Source organism: Phasianus colchicus, chromosome 3, assembly GCF_987193195.1.
Source record: "Phasianus colchicus chromosome 3, bPhaCol1.hap1.1, whole genome shotgun sequence".
Lineage (NCBI taxonomy): Eukaryota > Metazoa > Chordata > Aves > Galliformes > Phasianidae > Phasianus > Phasianus colchicus.
This window is the reverse complement of record NC_143438.1, coordinates 20,003,297-20,021,893: the sequence shown is the minus strand read 5'-3', so window position 1 is coordinate 20,021,893 and position 18,597 is coordinate 20,003,297. Positions and strand designations below refer to the sequence as shown.

The 18,597-nt window shown below is 36.6% G+C and overlaps 1 long non-coding RNA gene across 1 annotated transcript in view; it reads right to left on the bottom strand.

Annotated features, from left to right (window-relative positions):
- Positions 1 to 376: 376 nt before the first annotated feature.
- Positions 377 to 18,597, bottom strand: part of LOC149918444 (uncharacterized) — a 36,061-nt gene continuing 17,840 nt past the window's right edge. Inside the window, exons 3-5 of the long non-coding RNA XR_016465458.1 lie at positions 1,830 to 1,916; positions 1,122 to 1,211; positions 377 to 1,033 (exon numbers count right to left, since the gene is read on the bottom strand). This is a non-coding gene — a long non-coding RNA (uncharacterized LOC149918444). The remainder of the gene's footprint in view (positions 1,034 to 1,121; positions 1,212 to 1,829; positions 1,917 to 18,597) is intronic.

Here is an 18,597-nt window from a genome sequence, read left to right as displayed (position 1 = left end):
AACTCCATTTCACCAAAAATGTATGTGAATTTTCTACAATGCAGAAAAGTTATTTTTCATTCTTTTCCTTCTTGAAAATGAAGCAGTGAAGTAGCGTTATACATATTACAGACTATCATTTATACAGACATAAATATAACTAAGCAGCCAGAAGCTCTGTTCAATAATATAAAAAGTCTGCTCAGAATTTTGCAGAATTTTATTAACCTCCACTATGAAAGATCCTACTACTTGTAAATTTATCATTTTAATCCAGTTAATTGAGCTTTATCTTTTATTTGAATTAATATGCCTTATACCTTTTTTACATGTAACTCTTAACATGTAAAATTACCCAAATCTTGGGAAAAAGTTAACAATGTTTTTCTATTCCTGCCTATAAAACAATTTTCCCAGAGAGCGTGAGTAGAAAATATGGAAAAAAAAATATAACAATAGAACATCACCTTGTTATTGTCAACTCAAGGGCACACCTGGAGATTCAGATGGCTGGGAAAAAGTCCACAGCTGCAGTAAGCACTGTGTCCTATTAGAATTTCATGACAAGCATAGCAGTAGTTTTACATATGAATATACCCTCTGCAGAGCATGAAAACTTTATGATTCACTTAACTACCCAACATTGGAGGAACACACTATGCATAAGGGAAAAAAAGAGAGAGCCTGGAGCAGAGGTAATGTTCTTGTTGCTCACCAGAGTAAGAACCACAGCTCTTTTATGTCTGTAGCAAGTCACTGAGATGAGACTAATTTAGCTTAATCCAGCTGGAATAGAGGAACAAACAAACAAAGCACGCTCGTCTCTGTATTTTCCTACTTCACTGAAGCAAGCATTTCTGCCAGTAATATTACAGGCTGAATCTGGGAAGTCAAACTGAAGTGTTTAATGAGACACTAGGCAAGTCTTCTCGTTCTATTAAAAACAGAGCTGCCAGTGAGTTTCCTTTTGGCTCTGAGAAAAGCATGCAATAGCAATTCTCACAGCATCCTTGCTGAGGAAGAGTGGGTGATGATTTCGTCTTCCTGTATGGGTCTGAAACAGAACCAAGAATTTGAGAATAACCATAGTTCTCACTCCTTTCAATTCTCTCAGCTTCACAATGCCTAATCAAACTTCTCACCCAAAGGAGTCAACAGCAGTGTCTTCCTCACATAGACTGGCAACCATTTCCTGATGATGAAGAACATCATGAGCCATGCATTTTGGCCGACTGTGAGAAGACAACTGTTAATTATCTGGGAAGGCAGGTTAGTTTTCTAGACTATTCTACACTATCAAGGATTTAATCTGGATATCACCATAAATCTTTTCCATCTAACTTGATTATTTTTAACCAATTTTTCTCATGTATTACTTCATAATCAGGACATTAGTAAAAACAGAAAGGCTCCTGGTCAGCAAATGGGAGTGCTTGGACCAATAAGCAAAAGAGGAAAGAGCAAAGACTTTGCACCACAGCAATCCAGAGCTAACACTCACCTGAGCTAGCTTGTACAGCAACAAGGACAGTATAAATTAATGAAAACTGGAACACATTAATATTGCCTTTATCAGCACACTGATAGAGCAGTTTTGGAAAGCAGTAACTCATTTTATTCATATTACACTAAAATGAGAAAATTCAGTTTAGACCATACTTATTACAAAATACCCTATTTGACAGGCATTTCCTCTAGTGCAAAGGAAGGTAATAAAACAGATCGTCCTGCTGAAATTTCAGCTTCAGAATCCACTATGCACAGCATAAACTTCATCTACACATTAGGCTAAGGTCAAATTTTGCTCTCAGTAACGGTTTAAATGGCTTTTATTAGTATTCATGACTTACCACTGGAGTTGAATTTGGCCTGCATTTTCACGATGACAAGTAAAAGTTCCCAAAAAGAACCATTCCCAAGGACTACCTTGATAAATTCTGAAAGAGACCACCCAAAATAACAATGTGCTATTGTAACAAAAAAATGCACTCATATGGGAGCAGAAGGGTTGAAAAACGAATTGCTGAAATGTTCATAACAAACTTGCATTAAAAAAAAAAAAAAAAAGGAAGAAAAAAAGGAAAGAATAGAAAAGAAAGTGTGCAGAAGCTGCAAACACAATCTGTTGGAAAGCTGCCAAAGCTTAGTACCAGCTGCACAGCCAGGTGGGAGTTTTTGTTGCATGACAGAGAAAACTGTCAATCTAACAGCACTGTTTTTGTACCACATGAAGTGATATTTTGGAAGGGTTAGTAGGTATGTTAGCAGTAATTAATCCTTGTGTCAGGAAAAGCTTTGGCTGGAAGCTTTGTTAATGAAAGGTGAAAACCTCTTCTTGGAGCCTGTAAAAAACAAGTAACTACCTAGTTCCTGAAGTATTTCTATGAAGATAGATAATGGATGTAGGTTTTTGGGTTGCTTTTTTTTTTTTTTTTTTTTTTTTTTTAAATTCTCTTGGCAAACACAAAGTAATTTTGGAAGTCAGCTCAACTAGTGCATGAGAAAAGAGTATGTTTAAGTTATACAATTTTAAACATGTTTGATATCAAAGTGATCAATATTACAAGGTTTTGTATACTGATATTTTGCTTATTTGTGTTTTATCTTTGAGCACAGAAAACACTGAAATTACAAAATTTCTAATTTCTATTTTAAACACAGCTTTGGATTAAAGCTCTTCATATTAGTACAAAATCTTTCTGTATTACAAGACTTTCCATAACGCAATATATTAAAGAACATTTGATTTCATAAAACACTGATTTGTGTTGTTCCACATCTTCAGAATATATATATATATTTAAAATTATTCACTTAAGTGTTATAGACAAATAAAAAAGAAAAAAAAAGTTTTTTTCTGAACTAAATTCATCATCCTTGAAGGCCTGAGGTAGAAATTGAAATGAATAGATGCCACTGTATTGTGCTTTTTTGGTTCAGCTTTGATGTTCATTACTCCTAAGAAAAAGATCACTTTTTTTTTTTTTTGTTTTAAGTTTTAATTATTGTTTTGATGCAAGTTTAAAGACAAACATAAATTATAAGGGAAAAATCAATTACAAACTATTCTGTGGCTGTAAAAGAAGTAGTAGCAAGGAACCATAGTTAAAGGTTAGAATTTATTAAGTGTGATTCTTCAGTCACCTGAATATACTTTACTCTTACTGAAGGAGTAAAATGTATTACATTCATTTATAAACCTCTTCATGTTCAAAAAGATGTGTTTCCTAATTACTAATGGAAGAACAGTTATTTAGTAATGTAAACTAAAACAAAGATAGGATTTTCAATTTATTTGTCCAAGGAACCTTGAAGTTTTAAAGCAAGTGAAAGAAAAGAAGGGGGGAAAAAAAAAAAAAAACAAAAAAAAAAACAAAAAAAAAACCACACAATGTCTCACATTGGTATTCCAAAGGAAAGTACTACTGACAAGATGTTACAAGAACTATCATAGTTACAGGCCAAGAGGGTAAATTAAAACTGCTATGATAGTTCACTGTACATTTTTACAAGCCAAATAACACAATACTTGAGATTGGCATCTGTTTCGACAACGCATTTTTAAAAGCCTGATGTTGTGATCAAACTGAGCAGTCCTCAAGCCTCTGCTACACAAGTGGGGCAGCACAAATCACATCTACAGATTTGTTTCTGGTTTGCCATTTTAGTAGGAGCCCATGAAGTTTAGTCATAGGATAAAAATTTTTACAGAAAGGTTTAAAGGCTACTTTAATGAGAGCTCCTCAGTGACCTTTTCCCATTTACTTTCTCTCCTAATGACTAGCTTCCTTAAAATTAGATTAGCTGTCCTTCCTTTACCTAAAAGAATGAAACATGGCTACCATAACTGTATGCGCCTTAGCATGAAGAACATTATGAAATAAGCTCTTGAAGCAAGTAGATTTGGGTAAGAATACAGTGTAAATAAAATGCAACTGCAATGTAGGGACTTGTACAGTGAAAAAAAATTAAAACAGCTATCAGCAGGGGGTTGGAACTAGATGATCCTTAAGATACCTTCCATCTTTAGCCACTCTATTCTATGAACATTCCAGTGAGAAGAACTATTGTTTTACTTTGATAATAAGAAAAAGTATGAAAAATTATAGAAGTAACATAATTGTGAAATTGGTAAATAGCTAACAAACCTGTACCGCATACTGAAAATGAAGTACTACAGATTTTTCTCTGTTAAATATAATTCAGAAGTGTTATTCTTGCTCTCAGCTCTATATAAAATAAGATTACAAGTCACTCACTTCTTTGTGTACTTTGGCTTTCTCACTGAAGCTAACAAGGATCACAGTGAGAAAAGTGACTACACAACACACAGAATCACAGAATGGCCAGGGTTGGAAGGGACCTCAAGGATCACGAATCTCCAACCCCCCTGCCACATGCAGGGCCACCAACCACCTCATTGAATGCTAGACCAGGCTGCCTAGGGCCCCATCCAATCTGGCCTTGAACGCCTCCAGGGATGGGGCATCCACAACCTCTCTGGGCAGCCTGTTCTAGCACCTCGCCACTCTTTCTATAAAGAATTTCCCCCTGACATCCAACCAAAATCTCCCCTCCCTCAACTTAAAACCATTTCCCCCCGTCCTGCAGTTATCTACTCTTTGAAAGAGTTGATTCCCCTCCCCTCTGTAGGCTCCTTTCAGATATTGAAATGCTGCAACACGTGGACACTTTTCTTCTAAAGACCAAATGACAGAAAGAGTGAAAATGAAAGCCTCCTCACCATTCCTAAGTCTCAGATCAGTTTCACTTGTGGATGAAATATGGATTAAACTTCTGGGGTTTTACTATGATTACAGACAGCTTGTTGCATGTTGTAACAGGATAACCTCTTGCTGTCACACAAAATAGAAACGGACCCCAGAGGTAAGTTTCATAATAAAGAAGATGAAAAACAATCATTTTCAAAACAGATTTTTAAAAAAATATGCAAAGTAGAGACTTAAAGTAAAATTTGCTCTCGTGAAAGACAATTATCTCTTTAGACAAAAAAACATTTGTTTACTTTACGATCCTAGTATAAGACACTGTATGAGAAGATTACCCTCCACCATTCCCCAGGGATGCACTGAGAAATCTGTTATGAACACAGACAGAGAAATTATTTTGTTTCTCTCTCCACAGTCTATAACAGAATCCAACTGATATACGAGGAATAGTGGGAGAGCATAAAAATAAGACTAACACCCATACATATACACATGTAATTAAGATAAAAATTTGAAATATATATGCATAAAGGAGAGAAGACATTTTAACGATCTGGACTAAATTTGAATTGCAATCCTTGAAATGAACCAAAGATAAAAGAACTCCGATAAGAAAAGAACTGTACAAATTTCTTCTACACTTGTGCCACCTACTGGATATTACTGAAAGTCACTACAGAAAGTACATTCAGTTTGCTGGCAGAATTCCAAAAGTTTTTTTTTTTTTTTTTTTTTTTAAAAAAAAGGTACTCCCTGATAAATTCAAAACTGAGATGTAATAATGCAGCTGGATGTTTAAGTCCTGAGAAATAAGTTCACAGAGCAAGATTTATCAAGCTCCCTAGAATAAATTCTCCAATCCACCTGGGTCAGATTTCTTGGAAACAGTTTTACTGAAATTTGTGAACTGAAGAATTCAGCTTGTACTGACAAGGACATTCAAAGCAGCCGTAGTGAAATTTCATACAAGAAGCTGAGTATCTATGGTCAAAAATACATGGATAGAACACAATCTTTGAGTTATCAATGAATCCACCCTAGCTGGATGGATGCATTTTATTTTATTTTTTTTTCCAAGTAATAAAAGGAAAAGCTTTATTTTCTGTGTATTAATATATATTGCCTATAAAAATGATATTGACACATTCATTCTACCAGATGACACAAAATTCCAGGTTCAACAACACACAGAAGCATTCTTCTGCACTGAAATGTAAACCCTTATGATCTTTTGCCACAGTCCAGTATCTTTTAAGATACTGTTCTAATATCAGTGAACTAGAAGCATTGGAAAGATTTTGATAATCAAGTAGCTCAGTGTAAACGTATGCTACCACTGTGGGAATTTTTGAGAAGATCAATGGGATTTGAACATCAGCCTACACATGTCCCAGCTACTCTTACCCAAAAATACTATCTAAAAAATGAATGGGAAAAAAAAAATAATAATAAAAATCTCAGACTTTTTAAATCTTGGAACACAGCAGCGTATTATAATGTTTTCAGGAAGCAAATGAAATGTTTCTGAAGTTCTTCAGTTATCTAAATAGCATTTTCGTAAAATCAACTCCATGTTAAACTGAAATACATCACACAAATTTGTCACGGTTACCAAAGCTTGGATCTGTATCCAGGTAAATAGAGCTTCACAAAAAGACACAATCTTAAGAATTTTTGGTGTTCGTCTTAAGTTAATGTTGAGTTAGTTATATTGAGTAACCCAAATTAACAATGATGAGGGAATCATTTAAAATAAAAGTGCTTTTCTGTCACTGAATCCTGAAATAAAAACCATGGCTGGATTCCACAGGGGTGGACAGCTGCATTATGTATACCACACACTGATAGCCAGAGGCTTGTCAAGTATGTCTAGGATTTTATTCCTTTGTACAGTTTCCTGTTAGTGTAGCATACTATTTGAGAGATTAACATTACTATGGACATATATATGCGTTCCTAAACTGCATTTGACACTGCAAATTAAGACTGAAAAATTTGATAGAGTAGAAAATGATAACTCATCTCAGAATCTGTTAAGAACACTAGGCTTTTATCTTCTCATTCTGCACAATCTTACTGCTCATATATTCATCCAAGTGCTGATACTTCTTTCATGCCATACTGCTGTGCTGATTCAGTTCTACTGCTGAGTACTCATCAGCAATTCTTTCTGTAACTTGGTTAGGAGCATCCTGGAGGGTGGGATTTCTGTAATAGCAAGATCCAGTTCACTTTTCAGTTACCATTTATATGTTCATAAAGGAAATAAGCATGTATATGTATATACATACATATATATATATACACATATGCAAGAGTTACCAAGCAAATTCCCTTACCAAGCAAGGGAATTTAGTTTTACATCTCTGAAATTTAAGAAACTCACGTTATATCATGGCCTAAGGTCTTAATAAGCTCTATATAGCTCAAGACTCAGGCACTTACATAGCTAATTAACGTACATGGCCTATGTGCAGTAATCAGAGTCAGGACATGTAAGCATGGAATTATTTCAGTATAACACTACATTGTCCACCAAGAATGCAGAAACAAAATATTAACTTGTAATAGAGTTCTGCCACCAATTTTTCATTCATTTCTCTCCTGCAATCACATGCCTGTCTGGATTTCACATTCTTGTCTTCTCTGCATGCATATTTGCAAACTTCTCTAAAAGTAAGAAATAAGAGGCAGCAGCAAAATAATTTTAAAGTTTTGTTATACAGTCTACAGTAGTGCTTATGTTGTATTAATTACTACCTTCACTAACTTTTCTCATAGCGAGGCTCTAGATAAGAATTAGGTTGAATCTCCTATGGTTCAGCAGTGCTGCAACTAAGGCAGCAGAAGATATCTTGCATAACCTCCCTGCCTTTCCAACCCTTGCAGCCAACCAAGTTAACCAGCAAAAGTCTAAACCCACACTAATAGAATGACACATTATGTGGGCCTATATCTATTTGTATCAAATGTATTAGATATTGTGGATCTCATACATATCTCCGGCTGAATGTCTAACAACTTCAAGACAATTTTCCCCTTCCATTGTGCAGACGGGATATACAGAATTAATCCCCTGGGAAGGGACCTAAAAAAGATAAAGCTGAATGGCTAGATTACTTTAGGGTTGACCCAAAGTTAAAACATATCATTAACCATGCTCTCCAGACCCCCTGGTGGAGAAGCAGCTGTACATAAGCCAGCAGTGTGTGTCTGCAGCCCAGAAAGCCAACTGTGCTCTGGTCTGCATTAAACAAGGGGTGTTCAGCAGGGAGAAGAAGGTGATTGTCCCCCACTACTCAGCTCTTGTGAGGATCCATCTGAAGGACTGCATCCAGGCTTGGGACCCCAGTACAGGAGGGATGTGGAGCTCTTGGAGCAGATCCAGAGAAAGGCCACTAAGATGATGAGAGGGCTTGAGCACCTCTCCTATGAGGAAAGGTTGAGGGAACTGAGCTTGTTTAGCTTGGAAAAGAGAAGGCTCTGGGGAGACCTCATTGTGCCTGCCAGTACTTGAAGGAGCATGTAGACAGGAGGGACAACAGCTGTTTACAAGGATGGATAGTGATGGGACAAAGGGGAATGGTTTTAAACTGAGACAGGGGAGGTTTAGGTTAGATATTAGGAGGAAGATTTTCACACAGATGGTGGTGACGTACTGGAACAGGTTGCCCAAGGATGTTGTGGATACCCCATCCCTAGAGGCGTTCAAGGCCGGGCTGGATGTGGCTCTGGGCAGCCTAGTCTGGTGGTTGGCAACCCTGCACGTAGCAGGGAGTTGAAACTAGATGATCATTGTGGTCCTTTTCAACCCAGGCCATTCTATGATTCTACAATGATTCCATGATGGACAGCCATGGAGCTATCTATGAAGCCTGTTCCAGTAGTTGTGTTTGGCCACCTCCATAGTAAAGACATTATTCCTCATGTTGAGCCTAGACATCACCTGGCAGCTTTGTGCTATTCCCTTTCTGCTGTTGGCGACCAAGAGCAGAGCCCAGCACCTTTTGCCTTCTTGGCTGCCAGAGCACGCTGCTGGTCATGCTGAGCCAGCTGGCACCAGCACCTTCATGTCTCTTTCTGCTAAGCTGCTCTCCAGCCACTCATCCTCATTTTGAGCCTGTGCCCAGCATTGCTCTGTCTCAGGTGTGGAACCCAGCATGTATTCTTGTTAAATTTCATGCTGTTGCATGGGCTTACATTCCCCTCCAAAGCCTTTTGTCCCTGAAGAGAGTTGAGAACACCTCCTACTTCACTATCATCAGTGAATTTATTAAACATACATTCAATGCCTGCATCCACATCATCAATAAAAACATAAAATCTAGTTGGCTATAACAAAACCCTGGAGAATACCCCTGATGTCCAGTCACCAGCCAGGAATGGTCCTATTCACTATAACACTCCCTTTCAGTCCTATCATTAGCAGATAGTTCATTACCCAGAGTAACATACACCTGTTTATCTCACAATTGGACTACTGGCCCATAAGAGACAGTATCACATGAAAATACAGCAAAAAGTAAGGAATTTGAATGCAGACAATAGAAAAACTTGCCTATTATCATATTCTTCTCTGAATCTAAGTTCAAAATCCTATTTTTACAGGATGCGTAGCATTAAAATATTCTGCCTTGAGTTTTTATATTCTGTGTAGTACAGTTTCAATGAATTATGAAAAGGACACTTAATCTGTGGTCAAAGGATACTGTCAGGCCATAAAGCATCAGAAGATAGGCTGTACTTACCATAAAAAAATAAGTGAAACACATACATCTGCTAGATATTTGCCAATGCCTGCCAGCAGGCATAATTAGAGTCCATTACCTAGTACTATGAACACATATTTAAAATTGATATACTTAAATACAATCTGTTCTGTTGGAAAAAAAAAAATAAAAAATGCATGAAATCCTATAAGGACAAAGCATTTCTCCTTATGTATATAATACAAGTTTTGTTTTGTTTTTTTAATAAGGAAGGTGCTCTGATATACAATTATGAAGATGTTAACTTGACCACTTTCTCCTATAATAATAGAACATTAAAGCATAAGATAGAACTCCACATTCCAATACAAGGGGCTAGTCAGAAAGTATAAGCTACATCTAAGTACTTAGAGGCTGAAAACACTTTAGAAACTTTTGGAAGCCATGTCAAACAACAAATCATTGCACACAGTTGTCTGCTGTCTGTTTTAGATGTTGTGAAACATGGTATCATTTTTTAGTTTTTCATAACCTATTCAGTTTACTTTTGAAAGAGTATGGGTGTACAACAAGTTTAATAGTGTTTGGTGACTCAGGAGGGAATCTCTGATTGGCTAAGAGAGTGGTGAACATGCTCAGCTGGAAGCACAAGACATAGTAGGCAAAGACAGCAATTCCACACAGAAGGAACCTGCAGAAGTGGCACAGGCTGCAAGACTCCTGAGCAGATGCAAAGAGTGGATGTACAGCCAAGTTCTCTGAGGTGGCAGACAAAGTCATTCTCCTAAGGATCTAGAGCTAGATTTAAGAGGTTTGCTGCATCTGAGGATATAAATTTAAAGAACTGGGCAAGCAAGGCCACAGTGGGGAGAAAAAAAAAAAATGCTCTACAAAGACAGAATGAGCAAGGAAAGAAACTGATGCCAGCTCCTTTTATTTCCAGCTGTCACAAATCAAATTTTAATTTGTTTAAAAAAAAAAAATACACCTTGCTCTAGTTGGTGTTTTATTAAGCCTCAGTTAGAAGTTGATATTCACAATGTATTTATTTTAGCAAAAAGGTGCAGGCAGATATATCCCAAGGTCCTGACTGACCAGGACCTTGCCACCAATATTCTATGTAGAATAGCAATTAATATTTGATAAAAGTCATAGATACAGAAAAGTTTTTCATTTATCTCCTACATCATCATGAAACAAACGAACTCCACAGTACTGCTACTAATGCAAGAGTTGCAAGGTGAATCTGCCTGATCTTCACCAGTATTAAAACAGACATTTTAACAGTGCCATATAATTTCTTATAAATAGGAATACATAAAGTTGTATTCTTTATCACTAACAAAAAAAGTAATACTGATATTTTGAAAGAATGGTAGTTTTCAGTATTTTAATACAATCACATTCCTAAGAGGCATTAAAATACAAGGGGAACTCTAAAAGTAATACCTCTGTATTTATTATTGCTTATTTATTAAGCTGGCCCACATCAGAGGTGGATATTAGTGGTATGACAGCAGATGCTGAACCTTCCCACCCAGGTTCTTGTAAATTTTGTTGGCATGTGACAGATGGCAAAAGAGGGTTAATCTGACAAAATACTGTATGGCACAGAAGCGTGTATGAAGCAAAAGTGTCACTAAACTTCTCCATGAGGAAAAAAGTTGCACCCAATGATATTCATCTATGCTCGCTGAACACTGGTGGAGACCATACAGTGGACATAAGTACAGTGAGGTTGAGGATGATGCTTTACAGAAGTAGTGACGTGAAAGGCAAGCTGTGTTCTCGATGGTCATGCACAATTCACATTACAAAACAAAGAGCATCTTGATCAGCTCATCCACACTAATTGTCCAACAGTTGTGACTATACTGAAAAATAGTGTTTTGTAGCCAAGAGTTTGCACTACCAAACAGTGTTATTGTGCACTTTGTATCTGTTGTAGTTTCAATGGAAATAAATAGAAAGCATTACTTTTGGAGCAATCTATGTCTGAGGCATAAAAATCACCTAAAATAGTTTAACATATTTTCTGTGAGCATATAGGACAGAAGAGCTCAATAAGAACATTTTTAAATTTCACAGTCCTTCTGGAATCCTTTTAATGATTCTCCTTTCACATGGGCAACCAGAAGCATCAAAAGGGATCTCTCAGATGTTTTTCTAGGAGATGCAAAGGCCAGCTCTACGTTACCAGAATAATCCCTCAAGGATGCCAGGATTGAGGAGCAGATGCCACCCAGCACCAGTAGCTTACTGGGTGATGAGTACAAGCTATGCAGAAAGCCTGGTGCTCTTTATCTTATGGGTATGGAAAGCATGTGAGAAAACACCAAGAATAAGGACAGGTTAGAGTAAGTTCTCAAGAAGCCTTTTTAGAGGAAACAGACTTTTCTATACTACTTGGGACTACAATCTATTATTGCAAATAGACTAATAAGGGGATTTTGTATTCAGATTGAGATTATATTTAGGCTGATACTAAAATCCTAGCTATATATAAATACCTATGGTGTATTCCTATTGCATGCAACAACATTTTGAATGCAAATGAGGCACTTGCAATGCTTTCACTGTCCTGTGAGTTTTCACCCAAGTCACAAGCATCAGTTCTACTATGCTTCCATGGACTGAAATAGAAAGGTGGTGAAACTATCTTTCAATTCTTACATTTCAATGCTTTTACTCCTCTGCCTACACAGACTGTCAAAAACCAATTTGCTAATACAGTCTATAGTTCCTAACATCAGACTCCAAAATTAGCTAAATTCAATGTCCATATTTGCAGAATTTAACATGAATTTCTCTTTCCCCATCATCCATTGACAGAATTAGCAAGACTTAAGTTAAAAAGTAAAAAGAAAAAGAAATACTAGAAAAATGGAACAGTGCGATTGTCACTTCACTCAGAAAGGTTCCTGGCTGGTGGATCATTGCTGAACTAGGCAAATTATTAGCTTGCTTTAATGAAAATCACACTTAAATACCATTATTTTTCATGGCTTCATTGTTTTAACAGTAAATTTTATAAGAAATTCATTATGTTACATTTGAACAGCTGCTTTGTGAACCAAGTACCTTACCAATTTTTTTTATTTATTTATTTTTTATTTTTACCAGCTCCAGTACAGGGAATACTCTACTAAATTAGTAGTATATTACAGTGCCATTCAAATTCATCAGCTACAGTATACTTTCTTTTTATTTAGTAATAAATTGGATCACAGATTGAATAAAACACAGGCACAAGAAGAATCAGTGAAATATTTATCATGGAAAATAAGGAATAAAGAGAATAAAATGCCAATAAATTATCCAAGAACATAGAAGAAACAACTAGAGAGAAAAAAGAAAAGTTAATTGTGCCTTTCACCCCACAGCTAGATTAATTTATAAATGAAATGGATTTTAAGAGGGGAGAAAAATAGCTGCAGAGCTGAATGAGAACGTATGGGAGAATAAAAGTCTTGAGGAGCAACAGGAAGATGATGATACCTAAAAGCATCATATCAAGTGCAGCCTTGGCAAGTGGCAACAGAAAATCATTAACTGAGAGGATAAGCTAGGGATTACGTGAAAGAAATTGTTACTCTCATTTTATTTTTCAGTGATTCCTGCTTCAGTGACATACACCAGAAAGGATAGGTACTGCCTCAGTGCAGAAAGAGCTCATCCATGCCTAGATTAGACTTGAGGCACTTTTCTGTAATGAAGTGAAGGGGCTTAAGTATTTCCTAAGAATGTTACTCCATCCAGCAGGAACCAAATGATACAAGAGTAACAGAGATCAATCTAGAATATTTCATCTGAAACTTCCCAACTCTGGCTAACATTTCAAGAAAATAAATAGGATTATTCATTACATCTTCTATAGTTATTCAATTTTTTCTTTGCTTATTGACAATGCACTATAAAGTTGCTGAATGCCTAAGAGGTAGCTATTTCTTAATCATTTCACATGAATTTATCAGCATCAAGAAGTAGGCAAGTTAAACCAAAAACTCAGGCAGAATTAGAATTTCAAAAGTATCTAGAACATTTAGTGGTATCAATGTTCTCCTCTAACACTAACCAGTTTCTTAGGAACTCATGAGAGCTGACAGCATGATTACTTTGTTTCTGTCATGAACAGGCATAAACTTGAACTTCTTTAATCTGTCTCCCAAGCATTCACAGAAACCACTACCTACAACTGTTTCCTTGACCATTTTACTCCTGGATGGGCAGCACTCCTACTCCACCTCACCACCAGACTTTCAGTTCACATTCACTCATTCAGCAGTTTAACAGAAGACCAAAATCTTGTTTTCATATGTAGATGCTTGGTATTGTTACCACTCAATACAAAAACTTAGAAGAAATACAAATGGCATTGTTCAATGAGAGACAAAGCACGTTAGCTCAGCTCATGCGAGAATATATAAATAAATGAGCCCACAGAACCTGCAACTACAGAGAAGCAACACAAAACTGAGGCGTGAGGGCAAGTAACTCGATGCTGCCATGTGTTTAAGTTGCCTGAGCAGAGCAAGAGAAAGTCCTGACCGCTGTGTGAGAAGAGAAATACCATTACAAACACTATCATAAGGAAAGTCTGTATTTCACAGACTGTTTAAGGTGGAGTTATTGCAAGAACAGCTGAGTTTCACAAACAGCCAAATGGCAAGAATTGGAAATCCCTTTCAGGAGAGGGGCCTGGCAAAAATCAACAAACCTTCAGTAAACACTTCAGTCACACTGAAGTGAGACAGAGATCACTTTGGTAATGATATCAAAAGGGCCAAAATGGAGAATAGATTCAGCAACACTGTTCTTACTAGGCAAAAAGAAATTAGGGGTGGCTTGATTTATCTGTAAAGAGATGAAGATGCAAGGGATAACATAGATTTGCAACAGGACTAGGCTCTTTACAGTGGAGTCCAGCAACAGGACAAGAGGCATAAACAGGAACTTCCATCTGAATTTGAGGAAAAACTTCCTTACTTTGAGGGTGAAAGAGCATTGGAACAATGCCCTTGAGAGTCTCTGGAGAGACTGCAGAGTATCCTTCTTTGCAGCTATTCAAAACCTGCCTGGATGCTTTCCTGTGTAACCTACTGTAGGAAACCTGATTTAGCTGGGAAATTGGCCTAGATGAACTCCAGGTCCCTCCAAAGGCCTATAATTCTGTGATTAAAATTGGTATTATCATGTGCATATTGATCTACTGACACAGCCAGCTACATTTGCAGTACACGGATGCATACATGGCTATATATGAGGAACAAAAGGAAACAAACAGCAGAAACCAAAAAAGAGAGGGAAGGTCTCAGCAGAGCAGAGAGGAGAGCTCCCACTAAAGCCCAAGCTTGTCACAGGCCACAAAACACTCCAAGCTCCGGGTGGTATTTATCCCCTTCTAAAAATTTATGTTCATATTGTAATCCACAGTATTTAGCTTCACTTACACACATTTCACATTCAGATGTTTCATGGTTGTATAACTTACCCTGTTCAATATTTATTATTCAAACAGACTATAAACAGTCCAAAGAGAGCAATTGTTGAGGCTCTTAATAAAAACAGGGACTTAATTATTTTTTTTCTTTCAACTGATTATCCAGCTCTTAAAGTCATTACAATAAATTTACCTTATATAGGTTATTGATCTTTTTCACTTCTATTTCATTGATAACCCATTACCATGCATCACAGTAACAGGGCTGCTGATCACACACACCTCTCACAGAGTTCTGCTGCCTTTTGCCTGCAGGTAAACAAATGGATAGAGAGAGCCATGGGAATGTACTTTATATATCAGTTACAGCAACTCAGAAACATTGTGAATAGAAAGATGAAACTACTGACCCGGCCAATGTACAATGTTCCCAAAAGCACCTGTACAATCTCTCTGGCATCAGGTACTCACAAGAAGTCTGCTTTAGCCTGCTGCAATACAACTGGACGTATATACAAGTTTCACCAGCTTGGAGTCTCAGACAATAAACTAATAACCTGCACTAGTAGTGACTGAACTTGGCAGCTTTAAAACAAACTATATCTTTTCAAGTGGGTCATCTCAAAATGACAGAGCCCACAAGTTCTATTAAACAAAAGTTGATGTTTCAGGAAGCCAGTAGAGAAATTGGCTCATTCCATGTTTGAAAACAATTGCTTTCTCTGCTCTCCCCCTCAGTGATACTAAAGTTTCAGAGTTCTTTTATTTTCCAATAACTTGGTTTTAAAGTTTACTTAGGATTGTTTCCCACAGTTTTGATTATCACAGTTGTGTCTTCAAGAATTATACATAGACTTTTATAACTTTGCTCATTTCCTTAAATTAACAACAAAAACATGAATAGGCAAATTAACTTCTTTTCCCCCCAAGAACAACTATACACCATGTAATTTTAATTCAAAAAAAATTGGATGACTTTCTAAGAGCCATTATTTTTACAGACTGTTCAAGTGAACCAAGCAAAAGAATTGGTCCTGCATTTCATTTTTGGAAAATGCATTTGTAAAAAAATAACGGAAAGAGTCATTAACGGCATTTCACTGCTGAACAATATGATCCATTTCAATGTATATACAACTGGTTCTGAAAGTTGGCAAATGCATTTGAGAATCATTTTTGACACTTACAAACTATTTGATCCTAGAGTATACTTCCTCAATACGTTCCATACCACATTCACCCAACCTACATCAGAGTAAATAAAACTGCTCACAGCTGTGAACTTCTTACACAGTGCTTTGAATCAGACTCATCCATATTCTGCAAGTCTTACTACCAACAACCTTATAAACGATAACAGTTGGAGCAATATTCTGTAATCTCCTCATTTTACCTTTAGAGCACCATACTATGCTATGTAGGAAAGTGGCAGAGCTCTACATCTCCGTTATGCAGATTAAGTAGTAAGTTGAAAACTTCTAACACATTCTAAGTAAATTTTCTTTTCTAGATCCCAGTTGTGATTTCCAGTATTTTACTATTTTATGTTTTTGCATGACAGAATTATATTCATTTTACACTACTCTTACGCATACAGGGGAAAAAGGAGCAGATTTACTAATACATCCAGTGTATATCTACCAAGCAGAAGGTAGAAAATAGAAAACAAAATTGTTGCTGAAATGCAAATCTACCTGCTTCAGATAAGAATTATCCAGAACAAAAACTAATGCTGAAGCAATTTTCCCAAGGCATTATAAACATACACTACATATTAGTTAATATATTCACACACCACCACATTTTATTAGAAAAACTTAATATCACAGACTGATTCAGTTGATAAATCTCATCCCTAGAAGGTAAAATACAGAAAGCATTAATTAGCCTTCAGTAAAGGAAGTTATCATAGATAGTGCTCCCATTTACAATTGTTTCATTACATTTTTCTTTTCTTACAAGAAAATCCCATTTTTTTATTTTTAAATATTTTGATAGAGTATATGATAATTACTTCTAATTCTAGAATTCCTTTCCAGATAATTCAGAGTTTTTAAATCATCATTTTGACCTTCTGAATGCTACTGAGGAAGGGAAGACGACTACAGCACAGCAAATAAAGAAAAAAAAAAAAAAAAACCTATTCCAAAATGAAGCAACTTTTGATGTTTACCATGATGCATTGTGAAGACACGCAGCACTAAGGTACTGATGCCTAGATTCCACTTAACAGAAACAAGCAACTGTTGCTATCACCACTGCTGAAATACACCACCCACTGCCTTACTGTGCTCTTATAGAAATCAAGTAGTGGATAGATGTTCAACAAGCATCAATGAATGTCAACGAGTGCCATTTTTTTTCTGCATGGAGAAAACACCTTTGCTTTATACACACTTCCACGTCAGATGCTACTCCGCTGCATCTGACACATGGTAACAAAACACAATGGAATACTGGTGGGAAGGTTCAACCTCTACTGCCATACCACCATCATCTGCCTCTGATGTTGTGGGCCAACATCATAAAATAGGAGGTATCACTTTTGGACCAGCCTATGTAGATACCCAAAATCAGGACATATTAGATATACATGCTATATACATGTACAGATATCTGATGTACATGTAGTCCAGCTTCCCCTGTTCTGTTCTTTAGGTTTTGCACATAAAAGTTTAAAGTTTCAATCTTACAATTCACTAAGCATTCATTATTCATTTGGCATTGCTGACACCAGCACACTGAACAAATGAAAGTTTAAATCCATACCGAAGTTGTGAACAGTCCCATTTTAGGATAATGAAATGTGCAAATGTAATTCTCAACTTGAATATATATACACATGTATAGTTTTTATAAACACACATATAAACAGATCTGCTGACACAAAAAGCAGATTAAATCCCACAAGCCTCAAATCTACACACATACACACTCAACAAATAAAAGAAACCTAAAGCGTAAAAGCACTTTGGCTAGAGTTCACTAAAACATCCCCCAGAAACAGGGATCCATAAAAAAGCCTTGACATAGTAGTTTAACTGACTTGCAGAAGCAATCAGTAAAATGGATTTTAATTGAAATGGGACTTGCATTGACTAATAGCACAGATTTCCAAAGTCATTTTCCAATCCAGCCTTTAAAAAGCAGGACAATTTCACATAACAAACCAGACTGAACTCTGCAGTAAGATGATGATTTAAGTAACATATAACATAGTAAACACAGTAGGAAAAAAAATAAAATAGATCCATACCTCCTCACTGGGCTCATTTTCAAAGCAAACTGTTAATTAAACACTGGCGTTAATTCACAAAGGCATTTAAATGTTCAGTGACAGACAGGCCAGAACAGTGCAGTCCCGTGAGCTGTCCTTCAGCAAGGTGCCCTCCTGCTCCTCCTAGCGAGGGACAAAAAGGGCTGGGAAAAGAGGTTACTTCCAGGCTGCAATAACAACCCAGCTCGTTTCATCCAAATGTCAGCCAATACTGGTGAGAGCAGCTTCAAAACTTGAGATTAAATAAACTGTTTAACACAGATGTTGATAAGTAGCAACCCAGAAATAGTGGTATTGTAACCTCTACCATCAGGTGAACAGTCTTTCAAACCACACCTTATCTATTCCTTTAATTTATAAAATAGTCCAGAATACATTCATTAAATACAGAGTCCATACAACTGTACAACAGAAAGTAACTTTCCTACAAACTAGTTTCTTTTCCTATGCAATTCGCTTTCT